The sequence below is a fragment of the Cricetulus griseus genome (assembly GCF_003668045.3).
Source record: "Cricetulus griseus strain 17A/GY chromosome 1 unlocalized genomic scaffold, alternate assembly CriGri-PICRH-1.0 chr1_0, whole genome shotgun sequence".
Classification (NCBI taxonomy): Eukaryota; Metazoa; Chordata; class Mammalia; order Rodentia; family Cricetidae; genus Cricetulus; species Cricetulus griseus.
The window spans coordinates 22,796,451-22,822,923 of NW_023276806.1; the positions used below are offsets into that span (position 1 = coordinate 22,796,451).

At 39.3% G+C, this 26,473-nt stretch overlaps 1 protein-coding gene across 3 annotated transcripts in view; it reads right to left on the bottom strand.

The window, feature by feature from the left end:
* Positions 1–26,473, bottom strand: part of LOC100752571 (serine/threonine-protein phosphatase 2B catalytic subunit alpha isoform) — a 281,243-nt gene that overhangs the window by 185,219 nt on the left and 69,551 nt on the right. The gene's annotated exons all lie outside the window — the stretch shown is intronic.

The window sequence follows — 26,473 nt, forward strand, 5'->3', positions numbered from 1 at the left end:
TATTTTATTCTAAATAGAGTAGTGAATTTCTTTGATGAAGGTTAGGATCTAAAAGCACAGAGATTAAAGAGCTAAGATTTAAAAATCATGATTTTTCAATAATCAATATTTATCCCAGGTCACAACTACAACCTTAATTGCCAGGGTGGAGAGCCCTTGCACTGCAATGGCTGTAATTCACCAGCAATTAGAAAGAGGTTCTCAAATATACCCTATCACCTAGCACTCAACCAGACTTCTCAGGACTAAGTTCTCCCTCTGATCTAAGACGTTTTGAATGTCTTGCAGTTATTGCTTCACTGGCACTTCTATGACTCATAATTATTTTTAGGATCAAAAAAATCTAACATACCCATCGTCCTGTTTGCCGGTCCTCCCGAGTGTAAGGAGAGCTCACCAACTTCCCATTGACAATTCAATTAACTTTCTTTATCCACAAACACTCTCATTCACATAAAGTTTACTGAAGGTTAGGGATCAGACTGAGTTGGGGCAGGGCCCCACAAGCAGAACTTCAAACAAAAAGTCTTCCCAGTCAATAGCACAGGGGCCACCCAGGAGCCTTGCAGCCCTCCACGTGTGCACTTCAGCAGGGCTATGCTCCCCCCACATAGTGCTTTTTCACAAAAGGTAAACATTTTTTTTAAACTCATTCCTCAAAGCACCTCAGTACTAGGTTATCACTGTTGACTACAACCTTTCTCATTTTTGGTACAATAATCCCCAAATCTAGTTGTCTAATTTAACACAAACAACCACCCAACTAACAAAAACCTAAGCAAAGTAGATTTTTCAGTTCTGACCTTCACAAACAGAAGAACAAATCTAGAAGAACACAATTGCACCTGACTTCAGGAGTGGACCTGGAAACATGTCCACAACTATGGAGAAGCCAAGTGAAACCGGAGAAAAGCAGGCAGTAAACATGCATGAGATGGTTAAATATTAAGCTGCTGAGGAGAGAGAAAAATGCTGAAAATCGTCCTCCCAATAATCCATTTCTGTCGCCCCAACTGTTTTCTGGTTGTTTTTCAGGGAAAGCTGGAATGGGCCCCTTATACTGAACAAGCATCAGTGAGACCTGTCAGGCCACCACTGGCTGAAGGAACTCACTGGTGTCATCACATCTTCAGGGAATCAGCTACATCAAGGATTCCACACATGTGTCAAGACAAGAATCGTACTCCTTGGACACAATGACAATTAAAATGTAGCTTCCCCCATGGTGTATGACTCAAACGCAGATAGAACTTAATTACGTATACTCTACAATAATTGCACTAAAGATATTTAGGGTGACCGAGGGCTACAGCAACCCATTCTTGGGAAACTACTAGAGCCCAGAGCCACTGGTCTCTACCTCTTCACAATCCACATTTCTGCCAAAGCGTCAATTCGGAGGGAGTAGACAGAAACAGCCTGAGTTGGAGCAGAGTCTAAGTTGCAGTGAAGCTAGTGAACACTCTGAAAATGGTTTGGCCCTTTGGAGTTTTGTACATAATAGAGTTCTTGTCTCTCTGGAGACCAGCATGACATGAAGCCGAGGGGATCTCATGCTGCAGCAGAAGCTACTGGGAATTACCAAATTACCTAAAATTAATGGGATGTGGCTCTTGGTAATGAATAAATTTATAGCTAAATGATGAGTACCTCACACTTTTTATTCCTCTGGGTGAGATGCTAGAAGAAACGGTCCCCCAGGCCTATTGGAGAGGGAGGCATGGTCCATGTCTGTCTCACAGGCAGCTCTCTTCTCTCTCCCTTCCTGACTCAGATGTCTGGTTGTGTTGCATGGTAAATAAAGAGGTTGATCTTTGGATTTCAAATCTGAGGTGCTGGGCAATCAGACGCACAGAGAGCACAGAGTGAAAAAGAGAAAGCTGGATTCAGATAAAATGGATGCAAAGAGGATCAAAAGATACATACAAACTATCATGTATTCTGTAAATAGAGTACAAAATTTTAGTTTTGAAAACTAAAATAAAATGGTAAAAATTTAAAGACACATCAAAACCTTTTAAAAAGCCATACCTGAGAGAAGATCAGAATTCCTATGATCCAAGTCTGTAGGAATCAAAACTATCATGGGTCCCTCTCCCAAGTTCCAGTACACCTAGTAAATGTGCAGAAGTACCAATCCTTTCCTATGACACACAGCACACCATTCCTACGAGGAGACTGTGGAGTAGGGGACAGAGCCAGAAGCCGTACTTTAATTCTTGCAGTAACATAGAGCTGTGTTCTTCTGAGAGAGGTCACCATCTGCAGGCCCTCAACAAGAGCCCGTACCAAAACCATTGTCACTCAAGCATTCTGCAAAACCAAGTGTTCTACACAGACTGAACAAACGAATAAGTTTGAAGACTCTTGTAAAACCAAAGATCAAATGATCTCAATCAATCATTTTATATTAATGTTAAGATTAGCATTACATTCTAGAGTGTTCTAGCTCTTTATAATAACCAATAATCAACCCAGCATTGTTTATATGCTGTTGTACAATATAGAATTTTTAACATAACAACTCTGTGAGATAATAACTACATTCAGAATCTATTACACCTACAGCTAGGTGTGATGGAAGGCAGACACAAGACGACAAAGGGTTCAAGGTCAGGTCAACAAGAGCACACTGCAGGTAACAGCACTGCTACCAAGCCTTAAGACTATAGCAAGAGAGAATCAACTCCAGCAAGGTGTCCTTGTCTGACATTCAAGCAGTGGCACATGAGCAACACACACAGTTCAGAGTCATTCTCAGCTACAAAGCAAGTTGGAGTCCAGCCCTAGCTACATGAAAGTTCATCTGAAAGGAAAAAAAGAAAAAAAAAAAAAAAAACTACTTCTATTCCATCTACAGATCTTTGTTGACAAATTAAGAACATGGTAGATTCGATTCAAATCTAAAAATCTAGATCTGGTGACTGGATTTTTAACTAAAACATATTAATAAATACATGTGTGTAACATTATCAAATGTTACAAGAGATAAATGTATTAAATGATCAAAATAAAAAAAATCAGATTAAGAGTAATTCAAAATCGCTGTTAACTGCACTGTGCTTTATAAAGCACATTGTTAAGATACACACTATAAATATATAAACACAGACATATTCTCATATATGTATACAAACAAGAGTCAGACAGACAGAGATAGACTTGCTATGTAGCCCAGGCTGTCTTCAAATTCAGGATTCTCCCGCCTCAGCCTCTCATGTGACAGGCACCATCACTCCTTATATTGTTCTACCCCAGAATGAGCAATCAGACATCAGTTAGCTGGTATCCTATCTACTGTAGGACTCCCCTGGCTTTCCAGTCTATTGACAACAGGACCTTCTCCGGCCCTCAGAAACACTCTCCAGGGCTGAGGCGGTAGCTCAGCATTCCATGGATATGAAACCAGTGGTTTGAACCCAGGACGTGTGCATGCACCAAACACATGTAGAATTGCATGTGCATAAGAGATATGGAAGACATCTTAAGTTATTTTATAAAAAGCAACAGCGATCAATATTGAAATTCTTAATCAAAGACTAAGAGCACCTGGATCGTGTGAATATTAAGAAGAGGTGGCTGCTTAACAACTTATTTACTTCTGGTTGCCCATCTGGAGCTTTATGGGAGACACTAAATGAGATGGATTAGCAATTAAAGACATGACCTTAATCACTTACTCTTTTCTTTGTAACGGTTATTTTTAAAATCTAATTAAGACACAAACATACTCATATGAGATGACCTGGAAACTACTTTGTGAAAATCCACTTGAAAACACATAAGTTATTAGTCTAAAACTAAACAGAAGATCTAAAGAAAACAAGAAGGGTCAAATTCCAGAGAGACAGGTATCAGAGACTAGAAATCAAGCCTTTTTTTTTTTTTTCTCCTTCACCGTCAAAAAGTAGCCAAAATACTGCATTATATTTCCAGGTTGCCAATCAGTTTACCTTACGCCATGATTATGACCCTTTTAACCAGGACCCGTGATGCCACTGAACCTGTGTGCCATTACCTATGCCAAGTAGCAGGCGCCACAGTCAATGCTGCTCAGCTGAGTGAGTACAGGCGTTGACGGTGGAAATCGTTGTCCTCCTAAACCAAGAATGCTTCAACTCTGAGAAAAACCTTGGAACAAAGGCCTTGTACCCACCCTCCCAATTTAAACTGATAAAAGAAAGCCCTTCTGTTTTCCCTATCTCAACTTCTTCAAACAGCCAAATCCCACCTTCCTGATAAATCTGTTTCAAGCAACACCGCAACCTCTATGTGTACCACGTGCAAGCCCACAGTCGTGCATTCGCGTGCCCACAGCAGTTGAGCACACATTCTGACACTTGTTCTTACTCATGCACCTCACGATACAGAAATTTCATAGCCATCTATATACGATCCATGCTGAAACACAGCACACAAAACTATGTCATGGCCTATGATAACAACCAGAAGGCTGAGAACCCCTGAGCAGGAGGCTGCATATGCTCAGTCCAACTCCTGGTTCTTCTTAATCTCCCGGTGTGCATTTTGGTGAATATGTCTGCCTTCATTTAGCATGTACATTAAACAGAGGTGGCTTATCTATTTCCAGCGCAAAATTACTAACTCAAGAGAGAAGAAAAGTGAATCCAAAAGGAAACAGAAATTTTGGGTTATATGATGAAGGTGCCTGTGCTTTGGGGGGGAGGGGCATGTTCTCTCTGTATTCATGTTCCCTTATTGTCTGTCTATCTATCTAGCAGGTTTGTGTTCCTGTGCCAACATGGGATCACAACCTTTTCATATATTGCTAACATGAGACAAATGAGAGGATATGTCCATCACCCATCACTCCATCTTTAGATAAACTCACTTTTGGTTCTGAAATGTTGTATCAAAACCCAGTTCCCATAAAAAAAAAAAAAAAAAAAAAAAAAAAAAACTTGCTTCTTGACAGAGTATACAGAAAACTCACACTAAGTCCTCTTCCAATAGGATACATCTTTAATCCCTAGTAAGAAAAGCCTTCTCCTTGACACACACACACACACACACACACACACACACACACACTCACACACACACAGAAAAAAAAGTTAGTCTACATACTTTTGCAAGATCTCCTTATTTTGTGTTTTACCCATTGTTGAAATGGTGAAGAATTTTTAAAGGAAGCTATAGAATGAGCCTTTTCAGGCTGCAAGATGAACCTCAAACAACACCCAAAAGTGTCAGCACACAGAGCATCCTACTGAGAACATATAACACTACCTCACATCAAGAACATGGATTTCCTCCCACAGAGCTAATGCAAACTAAGAAAATCAAGGTTCAGTCCCCACCAAACAGAAGTGCCAAGGCTCACACACAGAGAAGTGTCCGCAAGCTGAGGCAGATGAAGGAATAGAAGAGACCCGGGATTTGATGTGGCACACACACTCCATATTACACAAGTTCAGTAGCTTTTCCTTAAAATGGTGACTCAGATAGGAGCAGAATTTGGTTAAAATAGTATTGACAGCAAGTTGGGCTGGTATAGTCAGTGCTTGTGATTCTGTTCTGCACTATAATACCTGTCTCTGAAATGTTTATAGAGATGCCAAACACAGGCTCTGGGAGAAAACTGCTTAAAGGGGGTTGTTTAAAGTCACTTCCAAGCTATGCCAATAGTTTATATGCATCACTGGAAGAAATGAGGAAGGCTATTTGTGCCTATGAAGCTGAGCAATCATAACCATCAGCCCACGTATATTCCACGTTCTGCAAGAATGTAATGAGATCTGTGTATAGCTTCTCCAAACTCATTTGAATGATTTGTTTGTTTGTTTGTTTAATGACTTCCCAGCAAGGGTTTTAAAAGGAGAGGCAATGTGGTCTCACAGAAGAGAAGGCTCCCAGACTGTACAGGGCAATCACCAAAGGCAACCTTCAAGCTTTCCCAGATCCACCATCCAACTGTAACAGTTTGTCGGTGGGTTAACTCAGCTCATGCCACTGGGCCCACTCACATTACTGTAATGCAATAAGAACTCCTAGGACTCAGGCCCAATGCCTCTCCTTCTCATTAACAGTGCAAGTAACGACTGTCCTCAGTCACTGTGACACATCACATACATTGCCATCTGCTTTGATGCGGTAGTACTACCACAACCTGTAGGTTTGTATTGGTTTGATTGGTGAAAAGTCTTCAATTTACCTCTTCTCCTCCAACATCACTGGTACACTCTGGCCTAGGCAGCATCTAGCATTCTCTATTCATCTAGTTTAGCTGCAGAAGACTTGCCTTCCTAAACACTAGATTCACAAGTTTTCTGAAACTACAATAACCCAGTCAGTGTATTATAATACTCCCTAAAGTTTATGTTGCTATGAAAACCAAACCAAAGCAATATAAAAAAATTTTTCAATCCACCAATAGCCAACTATATTTGAGATTTTATTCTCAATACAGACCCTTCTTTGGACTATACATTCATTGGTTTAAAACCTGTACAAAATTTGTTTCTTTCTGTACCTGGCCTATGCCATACTTATCTGATTATACAGCATACCTTCCCCCAAAACATGGATACAATTTAGAAAATGTTCCAATCATGTTTTTTTTTTTTCAGCTATCAACTCCCTGTTCATTCCTATAAAGGTATTTCCCATCTTTTGCCCAATCTAGTTGTTCATACTGTCTCTTTGTGTCATTTCTACCTCTTTTTAATCTGCAGGTAAATTCTGCTAGTGTTCAGAGACTAATAAAAATCATTCTTTATTCATAAAAATCTTCCCTCTGCCCCCTCTTCCTAGGACTCTATCACCCCCAGTCAGAGCACAAACTTCTTAAAGGAAGACCAGGAGCCTTTCTTAGGAGTGAGTGTTTTCTTCACTCCTACTAATAGGCTCATGCAGCAGCAGCAAGCCAAATGCAATGCACACTGGAGCTACCTGAAGGAAAAGGCCAATGAGACAGTCCTTATTTTCATACTCGTCAATCAACCAAACCAAAGAAAGACAGCAATTGAAAGTGACTGGAAAACATAGCTTTTGGTGATTTACACAAACACACACAACAAACAAACAAAAAGTACAAAGAAAACTTTGAGGATTTAGAAACAATAAGACAACTGTTTTCCATTCAAAAGACAATCAGGACAGGCATGGTGGCTGCTGCCTTTCATCAGGGCAGAGATCAGAGGATCTCTGTGAGTTCCAGGACAGCCTAGTCTACATAGTAAATTCCAGGCTATCCTGATCCAGGGCTACAAAGTGAGTCTCTTCCCCTTACTTATCTACTTGTTTGGGGGGAGACAGTCAAATTTACATAATTAGAAATTACAAGATATCTGGGTTATGTGCAGTATTTAATCTATTTTTAAAGAGAAAACAGACTGCATATAGTTCTAAATAGCTACAAGATAAATCAGTCTCACAGACAACAGGCACATACACAATGATGTATAACACATTTCTTTAAATTACATGGTAATAAGTTGCAGGTGAAAAGAATGTTTCCTTCTGAGACAGTTGGATAAACTTTAAATTTGTAGCTGTGTTCTGTGGCCTTCACCCTGGTCATCCAGCTACTGCCCTAACCCCCACTCCAAAACCAATCAACCAACAAACAAACAAAAACAGTACAAAAGATTCATTAGCCTTGGGAGAGAAGCATATAGAGAGACTACAGAGTAAGTAATTCCTGAGAAGCAAAGAAAATTAGTGCAATCTAACGTAAGTTCAATCCAAAATAACAATTAGAATAGAAAACTCACCATTCATACAGTTTTAGAATACTTGGTGACATAGTGATGTGCAGTAAAGCCTTATGTCAGGCTAGAAAATCTCTACCAATCTATGTCTACTCTGTGACGTCACTGAAGGCCTTTCTCCACCAAAGCTTTCCATGTCAAGTGACAATATTGTGCATGTTCTACGAAGGGCATTATCAACATCATTTCTGTAGTTCTCGCAAACAAAGCTCTCACAAAGTTTAAATCACCCATTATAAAGTTTTTTTTCCCCATGCTTGTTAAATATTTTTCATATTTCATATTCAGTATTTAGTGGTTTCTTTTGAATTTTTAGGATTTCAACAGAAGAAACTGGATGATGGGAAATGTAATTGTTAGAGATCTGAAGGAACAAAGCATCAACATGGAAGTTATGAAGAAATCAAATGTGGCAGTAACTTTATCAGCCTTTGTGAACATACTGTATATGTGCCTCTTAACTGGGCACTGGCTGAAAGACGGGAAACTCTTCTGTGTCTTACAAGACAGTAAAGTGAGGGACACAGAGAGAAATACACAGGCACATGAGGAAGGGACTGGAGTTCACTGTCAACATCAATGCCGTAAGAGAGAGAGTATGTGTTTAATTGACCATGAATGGTACTAGAAAGAAGCCTGCAGACAGCAAACCCAAGAAGGCCAGAGTTGAAGCCTTCCCACTGTCTCATCCACAGATCCAATAAGCATTTTTACAATATAACCCGTGAGATAGATCCCTTTGGACTCTTAATTCCCTAAATGCCTTTACAATTCAGAGATGGAGGCATCTTCTGAAGACAGGATGATATGAAAGGATCTTCAGATTTGGAGCCAGAGAGACCTGAGTGTGCATTCAATTTCTAGATGACAATTCTTCCCTTGTAGTATGCTTGCTACAATTAGAGATGACACATTTAAGACATGCAAACCTAATTGGTACAGCAGAAAGAGGCAATTATCTCCAGAGAGAGCTACCTCACAAATGTAGGATGGCTCTCATCTCTCAAACATTGAAATGCACTGGTATGTCATCACTTTTACCAAACAATAAATGTGCAACTTGGTGACCCACCCAACTGCCAGGAAGTGTATCCTCACCCTTTACACCAGCGAGGGACATATAAGGTCAATTCAATCCATGTTCACGTGACAAAGATGGATGCTGGATTGCCTCATTGTGATTCAAAATAACGATCTGGTGTGTGTGTGTGTGTGTGTGTGTGTGTGTGTGTGTGTGTGTGTGTGTGTGTGTGTTGGTGGGTGTGTGGGTGCGTGCGCGCGAGCGCTAAGGCACTAAGGATATAAATCTGAAAAGCCAAAAGCTACACAAGGAAGAAATTACCAGATTCTCCTTCTGTTTTTTTGGTTAGAAGCAAGGCTTCAATCAGTAGGCCAGCATGGACTGGAACTCACTATCGATCAGGCTTAACATGAACTCACAACAACCCTTCTCCGTTCAAAGTGGAATTACACCTACAAACTGTCTGCCATGCTCCACTCAGACTTTGAACTAATAGGACTTTCTAATTTTCCTGTCTGTCCCTTATCAGTAGCTACCTGTTTTGTAATTCAAACCTCTATTGGATTATTTCAGAGATTATTAAAGGTTAAAGAACAAACAACAACAAAAGCTAGCAAGTTACTGTTGTTGGGGTTTTAGAGTAAGTTGAAGTAGAGAGAGACCACTTCAAAGGCAGACAATAACAACTTCTTTTACAACCGTTTTATGAACCACAACTTTAAGGCAGCATTGGTTTGAGTCCAGGCTGGTATATATAGTGAGTTCCAAGTCAGCCAGAGTTGAATAGTTGAATAGTCCCCCCAAAAAACCAAAACTAAACAAACAAAAATATCAAACAAATAAATGAGGCAAATTAAACTTATCTTTGCATCTTTACTTTATGCTATGAAATGCAAAAGCCTGTTAATTCTATTAAACCATTCATTCAAAAAAACAATAAACAACCTTGGAACAAGACTGCCAGAAATGTTTCACCTACTCCAAGAGGAAAGTGGGGTAGGATTTTAATATTTCTTTTCAATTTATTCCTCACTCATCAATACCAATGTTAAATACATTAAAATTAAAATAAGTTGTTTTAAGGGCTAGATATTTATATATCGATTTCTTGGTATGTTCATTTTAGTTATTAAAATAAGTATTTAAATAATATGACAAAATTGATAGCAGACTTTGGCTTCCAATTCTACTTACTACAGACCTTTAAAGTACTTACCCCTGCATTTGTTTTGTGTTCAAAGTATGACAATGTCATGTCATTGTTTTGTGTTCAAAGTATGACAATGTCATGTCATTGGTTTGTGTTCAAAGTATGACAACATCATGGCATTGGCCTTCTCTGTTAGTTCTGTAACGTATGCCATGCTTTCACATGTTAAAGCGCAACTAACACATATCAATTTGGTGTTTTCTATTGTGCTACCTTATAGAGAGCACGCCACAAATAAACACATAACATACTGCAAAATCTGAGCAAGCAATTTTGAGATAACTTCTAATAAATTACACAGAAAATGGTTATTTCTTTAATTTCCTTGCTGCTAAAGTACAACTGAGTAGTCTTTGTCTGCAGTATTTTGAGTGACTGGAAACTGTGTTTCTGAAATGCTATACTAGGAGTCAAAGGAATAGTTTACTGAACACCACAGTTAATATCTATGTATTCTCTGTACATTTAAATGTGCTTTAAAATCAAAGAGAAAGGAGCTGGGGGAGGGGTGGCGCTCAGCTTTGATCCCCAGCACTAGGAAGGCAGAGACAGGTGGATCTCTGAGTTCAAGGACAGCCTGGTCTACAAAGTGAGTTCCAGGGCAGTCAGGGCTGTTGTACAGATAAACCCTGTCAGGAGGAAAAACAAAAACAAACAAAAAAGGGGAAAAACTGATTTCTTAGAAGGTAAGAATAGGTGTGATGTCTGGTATACATCAAACTAAGGCTCCCCTAAGCTTGTTACTATGTTGTCCTCAAACAAGGTAAGTCACTTAGCCATGGTAACAAGTTAACAAAGTGCTTAACAATGTCTGGGCTTCAGAGTCTGGCGAGAAAGAGTACTGTCTCCTGTGTGTGACTGTTGGTAACTTATTCAAAACGTGGATTCCCTTTGTACTGCTGAAACCCCGTCCAAATGTTAACCTTGTAAGTTCCAAACTGTACTTTTTGACACCTCAATATTGAATTACCATAATTAGCTAACCCAAAGTGACTTTTAAACATCTTTCCACTCTCCTCATTAGTCTCGTGCTTTCCCCCAAGTGAGGTGATTTTTTTTTTTTTCTTGACTGCAAAATGTCTAATAGGGTTAATGAGCAAGAATATTCCCCTTTGTGGATACCATGGATTGTTAACCTTTACAATCAGGGGAAACAAAAAAAAAAAAATATTGAAGGCAAATGAAATGTCTCATCTGTGATTCCCAACTGCTCTTTCCTTTGAACAGTTACTTGGTCCTGATGCTGAGAGGAGGACTGCTATTTATCAAATGAAATATCTTCACAGACTGTAAGAGAATGATGTTTTTGTATATATCCTTAATCAGAAGAAAATTCTTCACCCTCCCTTTCCTTCCTCACTCTCTCCTCTACCCCATTCCACTCACTCTCTCCTTTTCCCAGTCTCTTTCTTTCTCACAGTGACAGGCTCTCACTATGTAGCCCTGTCGGGCCAGGACTTTCTATGTAGCTCAAGCTTTGAAATCACAGACATCACCGCTTCTGCCTCCCGAGAACTGGGACTAAAGGTGTGTGCTACCATGCCCAGCATAACCTAAAGAGTACTTTTCTTTCTTGAATTTCATGTCTTCGTCGTACACTTACTATTAACTTACGAGGAACTGGATGGAGATGACTTCACTAGTTCTCCAAGTATGGCAGGACTATATCTATATGGAAATAAATGGGAACTAGTGAGAACAAAGACAGAGGAAAGTAGCAGATCTTTTAAAGAGCACTTCTCAGAGGAGGATGTGAATACATATGTACAGCATATACTAGTGCATTTCTGCCGTTGTATTATACCATCTATAAAGTAAGAGTCTTAAAACATTTGTATTGTGTTTTAATTAACTGCAAAATCCAACCCAAAGATCTTTCCACAAGATAAATAATGCAAGACTAACACAGTATTGAAAACTAATAACATTAAACTAACCTATCTATATAAAATACATAAGACATAAAAGAGTAGTTCTTTGGAATACAGCAGTAATATCGTTCACCTTCTTGGATCAACAACGATGATTTTTTTTTTTTTTAAATATCCTGTAATGGCTAACCATGGGTATTCTCCAATGTGTTTTTGAATAATGGAGAACAAAATCCTTATACTATAGAGGTTAAAAGCAGCATCCAAGTCTTAGATGAACAAAGGCACACAATAACAAATTGCCACTAGAATCAATGTAACCCTAACACCCTCCTCTTTCTTTGCTTAGCCAAGAGAACAAAGCTATACTGGTGTTAGCTGTCTGAAAGAAACCTTGACCATTTCCAAAGCAGGAAGTAAATGAGGATCCCAAGTTCCACCTATAAGCAAGCTATTATGTAAACACCAGAGGCTGTCAGGATGAAAGATACAGCAGTGACAGGCCATGGGCCATCTCCATAACCAAAGGTTGAACAAATGTCCTCAGGACCTCAGACCCTGGCCATCACACTGCAGGGCCACTGTCTCAGGTAGACAACTCATTGCTAAATGGGACACTCTCCCAGACCCTGCTTCTAACACAGTAAATAAGGTTTTAAGACAAAAAAAACAAAGTCTAAAAAGCACATTATACCTAATGTTCAAGAGAAGACAGTAACATTCAAAATGTACTGCAAAACTCATAGTCAGTCGCATACTTTGGTCTGAATGTTAGTCTGTGTTGCTACCTAAAACTCCATAGTGTCACCTCATAAACAATGTACTGCCATTTAAAACTTCTGTTGCTCCTCACCTAAAATATCTGTCATAAACCTGATTTATTTCTTGGTCTATCATTTGACTAAATCTAGACTTTGCTTAGAAACTAGATAATTCCTACAGAACTTCAAATATCCACTCAGTGAAACTGCTTTCTTTCCTATCTTTTCTAATGTATGTATGGTTAAACATGAAAGCAGAGAAGAGAGAAAAGAGAAGGAATGGCAAAAAATCTCTGCACTCATATTTGTAACTCTATAGTAAATTCTTAGAATTTTGCATATATTTTAGGGCATTATAAAGTTAATTTATTTACATCATAGTAGTTTGGATAATAGCATCTCAGTGAACTTACTAGAGAACTCAGAATCAAACTCAAGAATAGTTTGGGAATAAATGATAAAAGATTATCCAAGTCAATAGGGAAAGGGCATATTAAAGACAGCCATCTGATTAAAAAAAGAAAAGAAAAAGAAAATTTTCTCAAGATTAATCTAGTCTTCTCCAAAATTTAGATGGATATAAAACAAAGCAAAGTTGAATCCCAAAATAAATATTATCTTTGTAATCCTTGAGAGGGGAAGGACCTTCTAAGGGCAATGACAAGCATAACCATTAAATTAAGATTGGTTTGTTTCTTGCATAGCAGCTTAAAAGTGAATGACTGAATAAAGAGGACATAGAAAATCTAGTTATCATATTAAAGGCCTTTGAAAAATCACGAATAAAAGAACTCTTCATTAGAAAAGATGGAAAAATGAACCCAGAGAGAAGTGCTGGCATTGTAAGCACGAGGGCCTGAGTTACATCCCCAGAGCCCACGTAGTAGTTCATGCATGGTGGCACACTCTTGCAATCCCAGCATTGCAGAGGCACAAAAAGGTGGATCCCTGGGGCTCACTTGCCAGAGAGTCTAATCTATGTGGACAGTTCCAAGTCAGTGAGTACCAGGGATCCTTTTGTGTCTGCCTCCAAAGTGCTAGGACACAAGCCCACACCACCACACCTGGTTTAAATTTTAATGAGTTCTGGGCATTGAACTCACGTCTTCATGCTTCCAAGGCAAGCACTCCATTGACTGACCCATTTTTCCCCACCTCGAAAAACAACTTTTATTAACTTTCTTTTTATTTACTCTTTGCGTCTTTCACATGAATATCGATCCCATTCTTTTCCCCGTCTCTTCATATCTACCCTCTGACCTTGCAACCTCCTCTTCAAAAAAATTAATAAATAAATAAAAATAAGAGAGAGAGAAAAGAAAAATCTCATCATGGAAGCTGTAGCGTGACACACAGTGAGTCACACAGTATACCCTTTTCTCCATACATCTTTGCTTGAGAGTGTTCATTGCAAACAGTCATTGGTGTGGTTCCAGGCCTCTGCTTTCTGCTACAAGGTTGATACTGGGTCCTCACTGGTACTCCTTTTGGAGATACTATTGTTGCCCTATGTCATAGAGATCCTGCAGCTTTGGGTCTGCAGGACCAGTCACTTCATATGCTCCAGTCCATCACAGTGGGTGGAGGTGGGCCAACTCATAACCATAGGTCTGGGCCTGGGTAGTTGCAGGGTTGGGCATCCCACCAGCTCTCCCCTGTCCTCACAACCAGAGTGAGCTCTCTGGCATTGTCCCAGCTACTTCACCCCTTACAATGATGAAGAAGGGATAGGACAGGTTCTCTGGCTCTCAGGCCCTCAGGGTCAGCTCTCCCACACCCACACCATCAGGGCCAACTCTACTGTGTTACCCAGGCAAGGCGCAGGGGGCCACTCTCCTGAGTGCTGCAGCTGGTGAGGGGTGGGGCCAGCTCTACCATTCTGAAGACCTCAGGGCCAGCTCTGCCATATCAGCGGGAGAGGGGAGGCCATCTCTCCTCAGCCCACTACATCTTAAGGCAGATGAGGGACAGGGCCATACCTTCCACGCTCACTATCTTGGGCCAGTTCACCAACACCACTGTCAATAGGGTCAACTCTACTGCCCTGAACAGGTGAGGTGAAAGGTCCATTTTTCCGGAAGGCTGCAGCTGGTAAGGGTGAGGGGTCAACTCCCTTGCCTTCCACAGGTGGTCAGGACAAAAGTGGGACATGCTTACATCTATTAAAAAAACTAATAACTGTTCCATGGAGTTTGAAATTTCTAGACTCTCTGAAATCCATATATTAAAGCTCAGATTTGTTTTATACATCTGTGAATGTCTACAGCAAACCACTATTATTATTAAGTTGGTGGGAGCCTGGCTCAGAGGCTTCATACCTTGTCCCTCTGCTCTCATTTCAAGGTCTCTTTTCTGACTAATGATTGTTCTAATGCCACTGTCACTCTACCTAGAAGTCCACTGTAGCCAATCAGGTGAAGAACACAGAGGATGACAACAGAGTCATTAGCCCTGCCTCTGACCATGGGGGCGGGGCCACCATCTGAGTGAGGCACATGTCCTCAATATGAGGAAGGAGTCCGGACCTTACCATCTAGGCCTCCCTCTGAAGGATGAAATCCTATGGTGACTCAGGATGGCCTGGATGGCTTCCTATTCAATTCCAGCACATTTTGTTCAGAAATCAAGTGGGGATTTTTTTTAAGTTGCTGGTAATGGATTGTTGTTTTTTGTTCGTTTGTTTGTTTTCCCTTAGGTGGATTTATTGAGTATGTAGCAAGCAAAAATAAAAAAATAAATAGCAATGAGCAGACAGACGCAGCAACTAGATAACAAAACATCATCCAATGGGGTAGTTCCAATATTCAACAGAAACAAAATGAAGTGTTTTGGACCAAACTTAATCTTCCCTTTCTTTCCAGTTAAAATTATGCCTGGGTTGGGAGGAACAGACTCGCTTCCAGTCAGCATAGGAATAGTTCTTACCCTATGACTACATTTGGTAAACTCAATTAACTCTCAACACACTTTGTAAGATTCTTAGACACTGATCAGATTTCGACCAAGAACAGCAACACTAATACCGTGTACATGAGAATGACAGACAAAAACCACACACTGAGGTTGCTCACTAAAGAAGGATGGTGATTTAATAAAGTTATTTGTGTTGAAATATAATTTTCCCAAAACGGTCCTACATCCCCATCAACTAAAACAGAGAAGGTCTCTGCTACATTAGTGGTTTTTTTTTTTTCCTTTTTTCAGACACATTCTTACAAAATATATAAATGAAAAGAAAATGGTGACTGTCAATAGGGCCCGGTTCCACCATCTGCTCTTTGTGTAGCCAGTCAAATTCAAAGCATTATGCAAAGATTCTAGAACATAAAGATACTGCTGAAAGCAAGAGTCCTTGTCTTGACGGTGTGCTCCCACATGTATTCATAATGACATGTACAAAAAAATATGCCTTTACAATGTGGATACCAAACACATTTAGGAGCAATTTATCTATGGTACGTAACTTTTAACAAACACTAAAAAATTAACCTCTATAAAATAGAACAGCTATTTCACAGAAAAATTTTAAAAGTGAAATAATTATTTTTAATTTTAAAATAATTTTAAAAAGGACACAGAAGACAAGTAGCTTTTATCACTGATGGGTCACAAGGAAAACACAGCAATGGATGTACACTTGCTCAGTGTGTTCCATTTGCAGCAGAGCATCAGGAAACAGGTGTGTTTCCTAAGGAATGCTTCTGTGGCCTGATGGCTACACTCCTGACTGTGGTCATGTGTTAGCTGAGAAGGGAATTGTACACCATCATACCACTTTTATTTTTTCATAACATTATACTAGAAAACCTAATAAAGTCATTTTACAACAGTTCCAAGCCTTCACCTTTAATCAAAAATTAGAGGCAAGTTTTATTATAAAAATTCCAACTGAGTGAAATAAATAACATTCACAAGAATATGTACAAGGAAATGATATTAGTTGCTCTTTTTATATAAAATCCTTTGGCTTTTATTTTTTTAACAGATACTGTAACACATAACTGGTACATGGGACTTAACTAGATAATAAGTTACATACTTAAGTCAGTAGAAAATAACACCACCAAGACTTTCTGTGATGCTATTGGATGCTGGTAATCATTCTAGCTTTTTACATGTATCAGCTCTTAGGTCCTGAGAATACCCAGACATAGCCACATAAATCACAGGGCCTGATACAAAGCAAAACATCTAATTAAAACAGAGGACAAAGTACATGTATGAATAGTCCATAATAAAGCCCGATCTCTTCTACAAGTAATATGTTCTCTTTACTTATTTTAAACTTTATTAGGAAATAAAGCTGCAAATTAAAATGAAAAAAAATCACAGCAAGAAATTAACCAGATTCAATAGCTTTGCACTGAATTTTGTATTTTCACTATTGAATGTATTTTTATGCACTTATCTACCACCAAAAAAAAAAAAAATCCATGGCAGACTTAGCACTTTAACAACAATTAGATTTACCTCCTCTTTCAGAACTCATGTTCATGAACAGCATCCTGTCCTTCCTTAACCCCTGATAGTAGGCTTCTTATGGTATATTATACCCATGTGTACATCTGTTTACAGCTAGATTCTGCATGAGGCAGAACATCAGGCTTCTTCTTTTTTTTTTTTTTTTTTCATCTATCTGAGATTGTGTGACCTTGCTTGAAATTATAATTCTAAGTCCATTCATTTTCCTGAAAATTTAGTGATTTCATTTTTCTTCTAGCTAAATGGTACACACACACACATTTAGGTTTTTGATCCACTGAGAATTGATTTTTTGTACAAGGTGAAAGATAAGAATCTAACTTCATTCTTCTGTAGGTGAAAATCCAGTTTTCAAAATCAATTCTCAGTGGATCAAAAACCTAAATTTAAAACCAGAAGCACTGCAACTTCTAAAAGAAAGCACAGTGATAGCCTTCAAGACATTGGAGTAGGCAAGAACTTTTTGAATGTAACACCAACACTAGCCACAAGTATCAACAGATGGGACTACATGAACACACACACACACACACACACACACACACACACACACACACCAAATTTTCATTATCTATTCCTCTGCTTGTGGACAAACAGGCTGATTTCAATTCTCTGCTACAGTGAATAATGCAGAAATAAACATGGGGCTACACAGAGCCCTGCGTTAGATATGGCATTCCTTGGGTATATGCCCAGTAAAAAAAATACCAGGGTCACATGGAACTGATAAACACAACAAAGTGGCAGGACGCAAATTCAATGTGAAATAAATAAAAAAGAACAAAAAATGTAACCTTCAGTTATGCCAAGAGTGTACTCTCAAAGAAAGGAAAACATTCCATTCAAAGCAACTCCAAACTCTGCAATGAAAACTTGCAGACATTGGAAAAAGAACTCACAGAGTATACTAAAGAATAGAAAGACTTTTAATGTTGCTGGACTGGCAGATTAATAACGTAAAAATGGCGATATTATAAAAATTAGTTTACATGTTTAATGTAATACATATAAAAATTCCAACATGATGTTTCATAGGTTTAGAAAAACAATTTAAGAATATATCTGGAATCATAAATAGCCACAAAAATCCTAAGGTGTAAGAACACTGGTGGAGATATTTAATACTAAACCTCAAATTAAACTACAGTGCTATTGTGCTAAAGACAGCCTGGTTCTGCCATAGACAGGAAGACCAACTGGTATAATAGAACCAAGCCTGAAAACACAATGGCAAAGTTATGCCCACTTAATTTTTGACAAAGGAAGCAAAAACATACTTTGAGAGAAAAGCCTGTTCGACAAATAGTGCTGGTAAAACTGGATTTTCACCTACAGAAGAATGAAGTTAGATTCTTATCTTTCACCTTGTACAAAAAATCAATTCTCAGTGGATCAAAAACCTAAATTTAAAACCAGAAGCACTGCAACTTCTAAAAGAAAGCACAGTGATAGCCTTCAAGACATTGGAGTAGGCAAGAACTTTTTGAATGTAACACCAACACTAGCCACAAGTATCAACAGATGGGACTACATGAAAATGAAGTATTTCTGTACAGCAAAGAAAGTGGCCAATAGAAAAAAGCAGACACTCTACAGAACAGGAGAAAATCCCTATCAGCTACACTTCAGACAAGGGACTGATACCGAGAATTCACGAAGAACTGCAGAAATCAAATATCAAGGAAATAAAACTGCCAATCAGTGTGTGGGCAAACAACCCGAAAAGGCACTTTTCAAAAAAATAAAAATAAAAAGTCTAGTAACAGTCCATCATGGTGGTGCACACCTTTAATCCTAGCACTCAGGAGGCAGAGGCAGGTGGATCTCTGTGAGTTCAAGGCCAGCCTGGTCTACAGAGTGATTTCCAGGACAGCCAGAATTATACAGGGAAACCCTGTCTCACAAAAACAAATGAACAATAACAACAACAACAAAAAAGAAGAAGCCAGTAATTATTTTTAAAGTGTTCGATATACCTAGCCATTGGAGAGACACAAAATAAAACTACTTTGACAGACTACCTCATCCCAGTCAGAATGGCCATCATCAAAATCTTGACAAATGTTGGAGAGAATGTAGAGAAACAGGCACCCCATTTCACTGTAGGTGGGGGTGTAAATTAATAGAGCCATTGTGGAAATCAGTTTGGAAATTTCTCTAATAATTAAATATATATTCTCTCTAAAAGATCATGCAAACAAAGGTTGCTTCCTTCTTCCATTTCTCCTCTTTCTCAACCTTCTATACAACTGTGCAGACCTGAAGCAAGTCTTTACCAATGCTAGGTTCCTCTCCCATCCCAGACACTGATTTCAGCCACAACTGCTCACCTGACTCCTCAACCCTACTGTCCCACCTCCATCCTGGAGAAGGAAGGAGGCAGAAGACTCAAGAGAAGAAGCCAGAGCATTAGAAAACCCACTATGACATGTTTACATGACTGTATTCGTCATGGAACCCTCCATTCAGCAAGAGAACTTCATACATTTCAAGTGATTCTCAGTTTTCTCAACCAAAACAACTTGCGGACTTAAGGTCAGGGATGCACATCATACAGCATTTTAAAGCTCTTTCCTGTGCACCTCTCCTCCTTGGCCATCATCTCCTCTGACCCCTAACATCTAGCACTATTGCCCTACCTCATCAAGCAAAACTAAGTTTTGTCTAAGTTTACTTGAAAATTACATTAGGGCATGAACAGGGCTTCCTCCAACCCCTATATCAGATTCACACCATTCTAGATACTCCAATGAACAACTCAGTCTATGAAATGTATGAGCACATGAGGAGAGGACAGAGGCAGTAGATTTCTCTGAAGATTCACCATGAGATGGTGGGGTAAGGGGTGGAGTCGATTCTTATTTCCCTTACGAGGGTAGGACGATGAACACTCCCTAGAAAACTACACAGCATGGCACCACTCAACCTGTGAGCAACTTTTGTGTCTCTCACTTTCAACCTCTAGCCACCAGAATTCACTTTTATAACAAGATATTTCAGTTAGTTTATAGTCACAATATGAGAAATAACAAGTAAATTCATTCTATTACACAAGACGCGGCCAAACAGGTCATAGAATGAGTCAGTCGCCACCACTTCCCAATGGTCTGTTATTCCAAAGGCAATTCAGCAGAGTATGCTAAACATGGGTTTACATTCTGCCTGGGGCACCAAAAGTGCAAGGCTATGGGAGGGCTCATTAGACATCCCTCCATTCAGCAAGAGAACTTCATACATATTCAACATTTCATAAACAATGAAAAGGTAAATTGAAAATAACTCAGGAGTTTGTTTCCATTCATATGCTAGATCCATGCTATAATCAGGAAAGAAACACACACACACACACACACACACACACACACACACACACACACACACACACACGAGTGAATGAGATGGGGGATGTCCTTCTGTATATACATTTCTCTTATTGGTTGATGAATAAAACAGGTTGGCCAATAGTCAGGCAGGAAGGATACATGTTGCATTTTAATTGTTTTGAAAAGCAAGAGTTGTTGATATGATTACTTCATCACTTCCCTTTAACTCCAAACTCATATTCTTTTTTTTTTTTTTTTATGAAAACAGCATGAGGCTTTATTGTTGTTTAACGAGCTAACCCCCATGTTAGCTCGGGTCTTCCATCCATCCAACATGGCAGATGGCTAGGAAAGACAGCTCGAAGCATCTGCATAGAGACCTTATAGGGCAGTGTAAGGGGAGTGTCTAGGGGTATGCACAGGCTCAGGATTGGTGTGCCTCCAGGCTTGGAGGGCTTGCCCTGTGTTGACTGGTCAACTGGTTGTTCTCACATTCTTATCACATGTAATGTTGATGGCTTTTGGCAATATCTCTGAACATTTAAATAATGGCCTTTGTATTTAAGAGGGTATGCATATCCTCATACAAAACTGGAACGGTACTTCATGACATCATAAAGAAATGATCAAAGGAACGCTCTGCTAAGAGCAAAGCCAACCTCAGCTGGTAAGTTTGGGAGGTTAGACCCATGCTAGCTGTCCCCTCAGCCCCTCTTGATACTGAAATTTGAACCTTGTCCCCATGAGCTATGCTGCTATTGAACAGGGATCCCCTTCTGTCACTCAGTCATCCTGTGACAACCTCAGCTTGATGCTACAAAATGAAAAACTGTTGAATGTGAATATCTGTCTGATTCATTTTTGTGTTTTTCGTTTTACACAACATCCAATTTACATAATTTACAGGAATGAGCAGCATGTACATGTACATGGACCAATGTTACTACCATGCCACAATGGTATGAATGAAAAGGTGGAACTTTTTCAGGACCAAGATGTAATACAAGAAAAAGCTGCTTTCAACCACTTCTTTGAGGAAGCATAAGCCTTTCAATTTTATAATTTGAAGCCACAAGAAAAAGAGAAGCAATGCTCTACAAAGAAACCCTGCCTTGAAAAAAAAAGAAAGAAAAGAAAAATAGATAGTAGTGTTATAATTTAGATGTTAATCATCTGGAAATGAAAGTAAAGTTTCCAATTTTAAGCAAGTAAGACACATTTCAATGCTGTTTTCACATGTTTTTCTTCTAGACAGTATTTCCATGTGGAAATGCTCTGTTCATAAGCATACTGGAAATTCTTTCAGGTTGCTCACCTGTTTTGCTACTATTGTCATTTGCATTGGGTTAATGCTATGTTTTCTTAAGGAAATCAATTTAAAAAAAAAAAAACTCTCAAGTCCACTGTTGTCCTTTGTCTTCTCCTTTTGTCCCTCTTTCAAAGTAGGGTAGGCTGGGCTGGAGAAACAGCTCAGCCATTAAAGGTTAGGCTCACAACCAAAATTATAAAGCATGGTAGATGATTTTTCAATCATTCTGTCTCTGTTTTATCTATGTCCTTGTCATTGGATATGCAGTCATGCTATTGATGGCTAAAATGATAAGGGAATTAGCAATGAATGCATCTAAGGATTGCTACTCTTGTTTTGCTCTTATACATGAAGCTGATCTTCGATTCTCCACTCTTGCTTCACTTAAGCTCTAACTAAAAACAAATAATAACATAAGATGTTGCAAAGGTCTACCTGTGGATTCTTCTTAGAGATCAGTTACTATCATAACACGGAAACCAGTATCAGCATTCTATCAAATGAGAATCAGACTCTGAATTAGACTGTCTAAAATCATCAAACACCAGAAGACATGCACACTGAACAAGAAGAGGATGTTGTCTTTCAGATTACATTACAGTCAGCAAAGCACAGTCTCAACCATTGTTCCTTCTGTCCCATCAATGATTCATACAGGTGTCTCATCCATCATAGACAGTACTAGAAACCACAAATGCCCACCTGCTAGAAATGTAACTACACATGTTTTCAAAGCACAGAAGTCAAGATCACTAGCCAACAATGATGGCAAATATTTGGCGAGCCAAGCTGCCGGCTCACTTGTGTTAGTACTAGCCAACCAAATAAACCATATCTACAACAGAAATTTCCACTTAAATGACCGTTAAAATGTCTGAAGCAGCTAGACTGACTGATGATGACTGCAGAATGCTAATGATGGAAGGAGTCAACAGGCCTGTTATGAAACAGCTGTGCGTTTGGGGAGTGTTTGCCAGCATGACTGTCTGGTCTCAGGAGTAGCAGCACAATCAGGGCTGTTTGTCTAGGAGAGCAGATAAAGTCAGAATCACCAGAAGAGAGACAATAAGGACGAAGGAGAATTGGCATTTATTGTGTGTGTCAACTATGGAACAAAGAATGAAACTAGATATTTTCGAGTGTATTATTCTGTTCAGTGTTCTCATTACCACCATGAAGCTGGGTTGCTTGCTGCTTTGTTTTTTCACAATTAAAGAAACAGAACTTAGGAAAATTAATGTTGCCAGGATCACCTAAGAAACGTGCTGCGATCTCAATGCATCTACTAAGGATGAGAGAGTGCATCCTTGCCCTCCCAGGAGCCCTTGAAGAGGCCCTTATCTATCTGAGAGTCACAATTTCCACATCTTAGAAAGAGCTCCAAAGACACATTCATGTTACTATTGACTCAAGATTCATCTTATTTTGTTGTCTTGCTTATTCCTTCATGAACACAGAATGAAAAGCTGATTAAAGGAGAAAAGACATCCAAATGTTCCCAGGGGAAAGCATTAAAGAAAGGCTGCTTCTCTCTGGGTCTCCTTCTGACTCTATTACATTTTTTATAATGTTCTGTGTTCAGTAACAGAACCCTAAAGGCATATCATCCCATTTTACCACTTAAAAATTGTTACTAGTTTGCAAATAGGACCACAGATATTTATCATTTGTGAACTATGTTAATCCTACCTAGAGTATGGAAACCAGAGACAACGGACTAAATGCATTATCTGTATTTAAAAGATAGTGATGTTATGATAATTACAGGAATTGTTATATATAAAATACTTGGAAACATACCTGGAAATGCAGCCTGCTCTATAAAATATGGTTTGATTTTATTATGATGGATGATCCATCTATCTCCCCATCAATGCTACATACAGAGCCTTTACAGACAATACTCATTGGTATAAATTACTGAAAATGCTGGCTAATAAGCACCCAACCATGTTAACGGCTATATAAAAGGATTTAAGTTCAGAGCACAGAACTATTTCTTTTTAAATCTATAAATATTAGGTTCTGATGGTGCACATTTGTATTCAGAATGTAACAAAGAATATTTTTTAATTTAGTTCTATACATTTAGAAAATTCAACATATATTACCAGTTTCCAGTGACCTATCTCATCTTAAACCACACTAAAGAGTAAATCCATATTCAAAACAAATTGATTAATCTTGTGCCCTAATGCTCTGCAAATAGGAAAACACAAAATTGTCCCTAAGCAGTAGGTATTTAATACAAATTTCCTATAAAACAAATGAATACATAAATAAATCTTTTAAAACATTACATGATTCAGTTGTTAATAAGGAAACAACTTTAAATAAAAACAAAAGTTAAAGTATAAATGTAAAAAGAAAAACAGATGAATTCATTTGTTGAAGAAAATCCCACGGATTGAGTAATATAAGTAAAACTCGAAGGGGGGGGGTCACTGTAGCGGACACTTGAGAAACTCTGCAAGTGGGTCATTACTGAAGGGGAGCGAGGAACTGCCACTGTTTCTGTTAAATCAGTATAGCAGGCAGAAGAAAGGAAAAAAGCAAGGAGATCAACCAGGAAGGCTGGGCAGGACTGAGCCCTGGCTCTTAAATAAGCAGCCAAGGACACCATCGTCTAGAGCGCCTGTGTCTCAGACTTACTTCCCAGTAGGAGCAGCAAAAACTATCTGAGTCAGCAGTTTCCTTAGCCAGACTCTGACAAGAAAGGTACAAATTTAACAAAACAACAACAAAACTTCCTTCCCTCTTTGAGGAATTTTCCCCTCTCACCTTATCTGTTCCCAAGCCTTCCCTGATCTCATCACTCCCCCAAAGCCATGGTAGAAATCCCTTTCACAAAGGCCCTGAAGAATGGCTCCACTTGGCTGTGTTCGACCTTGGCAATAAAGTCTGCAGTTACTTGAACATCAGTACATCTCTGAGAAATGAAACCTCGTTGCAAAGAGAAGAGACAAACTGCCAGTTCTCGAAATCTAACCATATGCCCTAAATAGTAATTCTCACAAAAGCATCGCTAGTCATAAAGCAACGCCCAGCATGCAAAGCCACACTGGTTTCTGGTTTTGAGTCTTTACCTGCATCCAGGCAACAGGTAGGACCTCTTCATCTCTGCCCTGGGATTCCCCATTTACCAAAAACAGGAACTGGGGGTTAACTTCAGTTTACGCTGAAGTACTTTTATTACTGCAAACACTTCCTTAGCTCTCCACTGAGGGCACACTGCATATGTTTCTCCCCTTCCAAACCTGCTCCCAACTGCCCTATAGTTTGCTCTCAGGTGACCACTCATGTGATCTCATGTTTCTTCTACTTTGGAAACTGGGCAAAATACAGGTCGTGAATGAAGCTAAGTGAAACGGATCTTGCTTCTCGCTGCCAAGCAATTTTCATTTCATTTTCAGGGTTCTTTCCTCCTCTGCAGTTGATAGGCTAACACTCATACAATCAACATCTGTCTACAACAAGGATACCAGGATTTCCAGGCAGATCAAGAAATTCTAGCAACTTCAACACCCCACCTGTGCAGGTGAGTCCACTCAGTGGGGACCATTTCTGTATGGGTCAAGGTTTAGCTCTGTTCCACCAGGAATACCAAACATTTTCTAATATAAGAGCTAAAATATGAGGAATTTTAGTACTGGCTCAACAAACATCATTCTGGAATGTATGTCATAAGGCTAAATGTAATTTGGTTGGAATTATAAAGCACATTATTATTTTATAAGATATATTCATGGTGCTGCACCAAAATCATTATATTCAGAACAACAGAAAAATTCTGAATGATATTTTAGATTTCTTGAGTAGGAAAAAAAACTTCTTTAAAAGATGATGATTGTGATCAGAACAATGATATGCCTGCCAAGTTAAAAGGAGCTTGCACATAGTTCATTGCTACCTTGCTCAGACCAGCACATTCTGCATATCTGGCCACTGTGTTAGCCACAAGCACCCCTGACTGTGCGCCCTACCACCACCTACTCCATAAGTGTATCCTAGGAAAACACTCAGTGCTGGCAGAGGGCAGAAGAAACTTCCCGAGCATTCTGATTCTCATTACCTTTGTCTTTCTGGGCAAACGCTGCTGTTTTCTTCAGGGAGCATACAGTAAGATGCAGGCTCACTGAGGACCAGTTTTCTTAAAGCCCCACCCACAGCTGCATGGGCTTCTGAGGACAGAGCAAATGATAGAGCTGGGTAGCACGGGATGTCACAGTGCATGTCTCTGACTCAAATTCCCTCTGACACAGTTCTCGGGTGACGTGTGTGTGTATGTGTGTGTGTGTGTGTGTGTGTCTGCATGTCTCTCTATCTCTATCTCTATCTCTCTCTGTCTCTCTCTCTCTCTCTCTCTGTCTCTCTGTGTGTGTGTGTGTGTGTGCATGTCTCTCTGTCTCTCTCTCTCTCTCTCTCTCTCTCTCTCTCTCTCTCTCTCTCTCATCTCTCTCTTCTCTGTGTGTGTGGTGTGTGTGTGTGTGTGTGTGTGTGTGTGTGTGTGTGTTTCCCATCAGAAACATCAGAAATGAAGTAACTTAAAATTTCCTCAGGCATCCAGACTCCCTTCCAAATTTACAGAACAGTTCACAATCCAAAGAGAGACAATTTAAAGCCTTACAGAAAATGTAACTGCCCTGATAATAATCACTCCTCAAAACAGCCTATCTGATTTCTCAGGAAACTTTTACTTTCCCAGTAACATTCTAATGTGTCTGGGAACGCGGCCGATGATCTTCCAAGCATGGTAACTATGT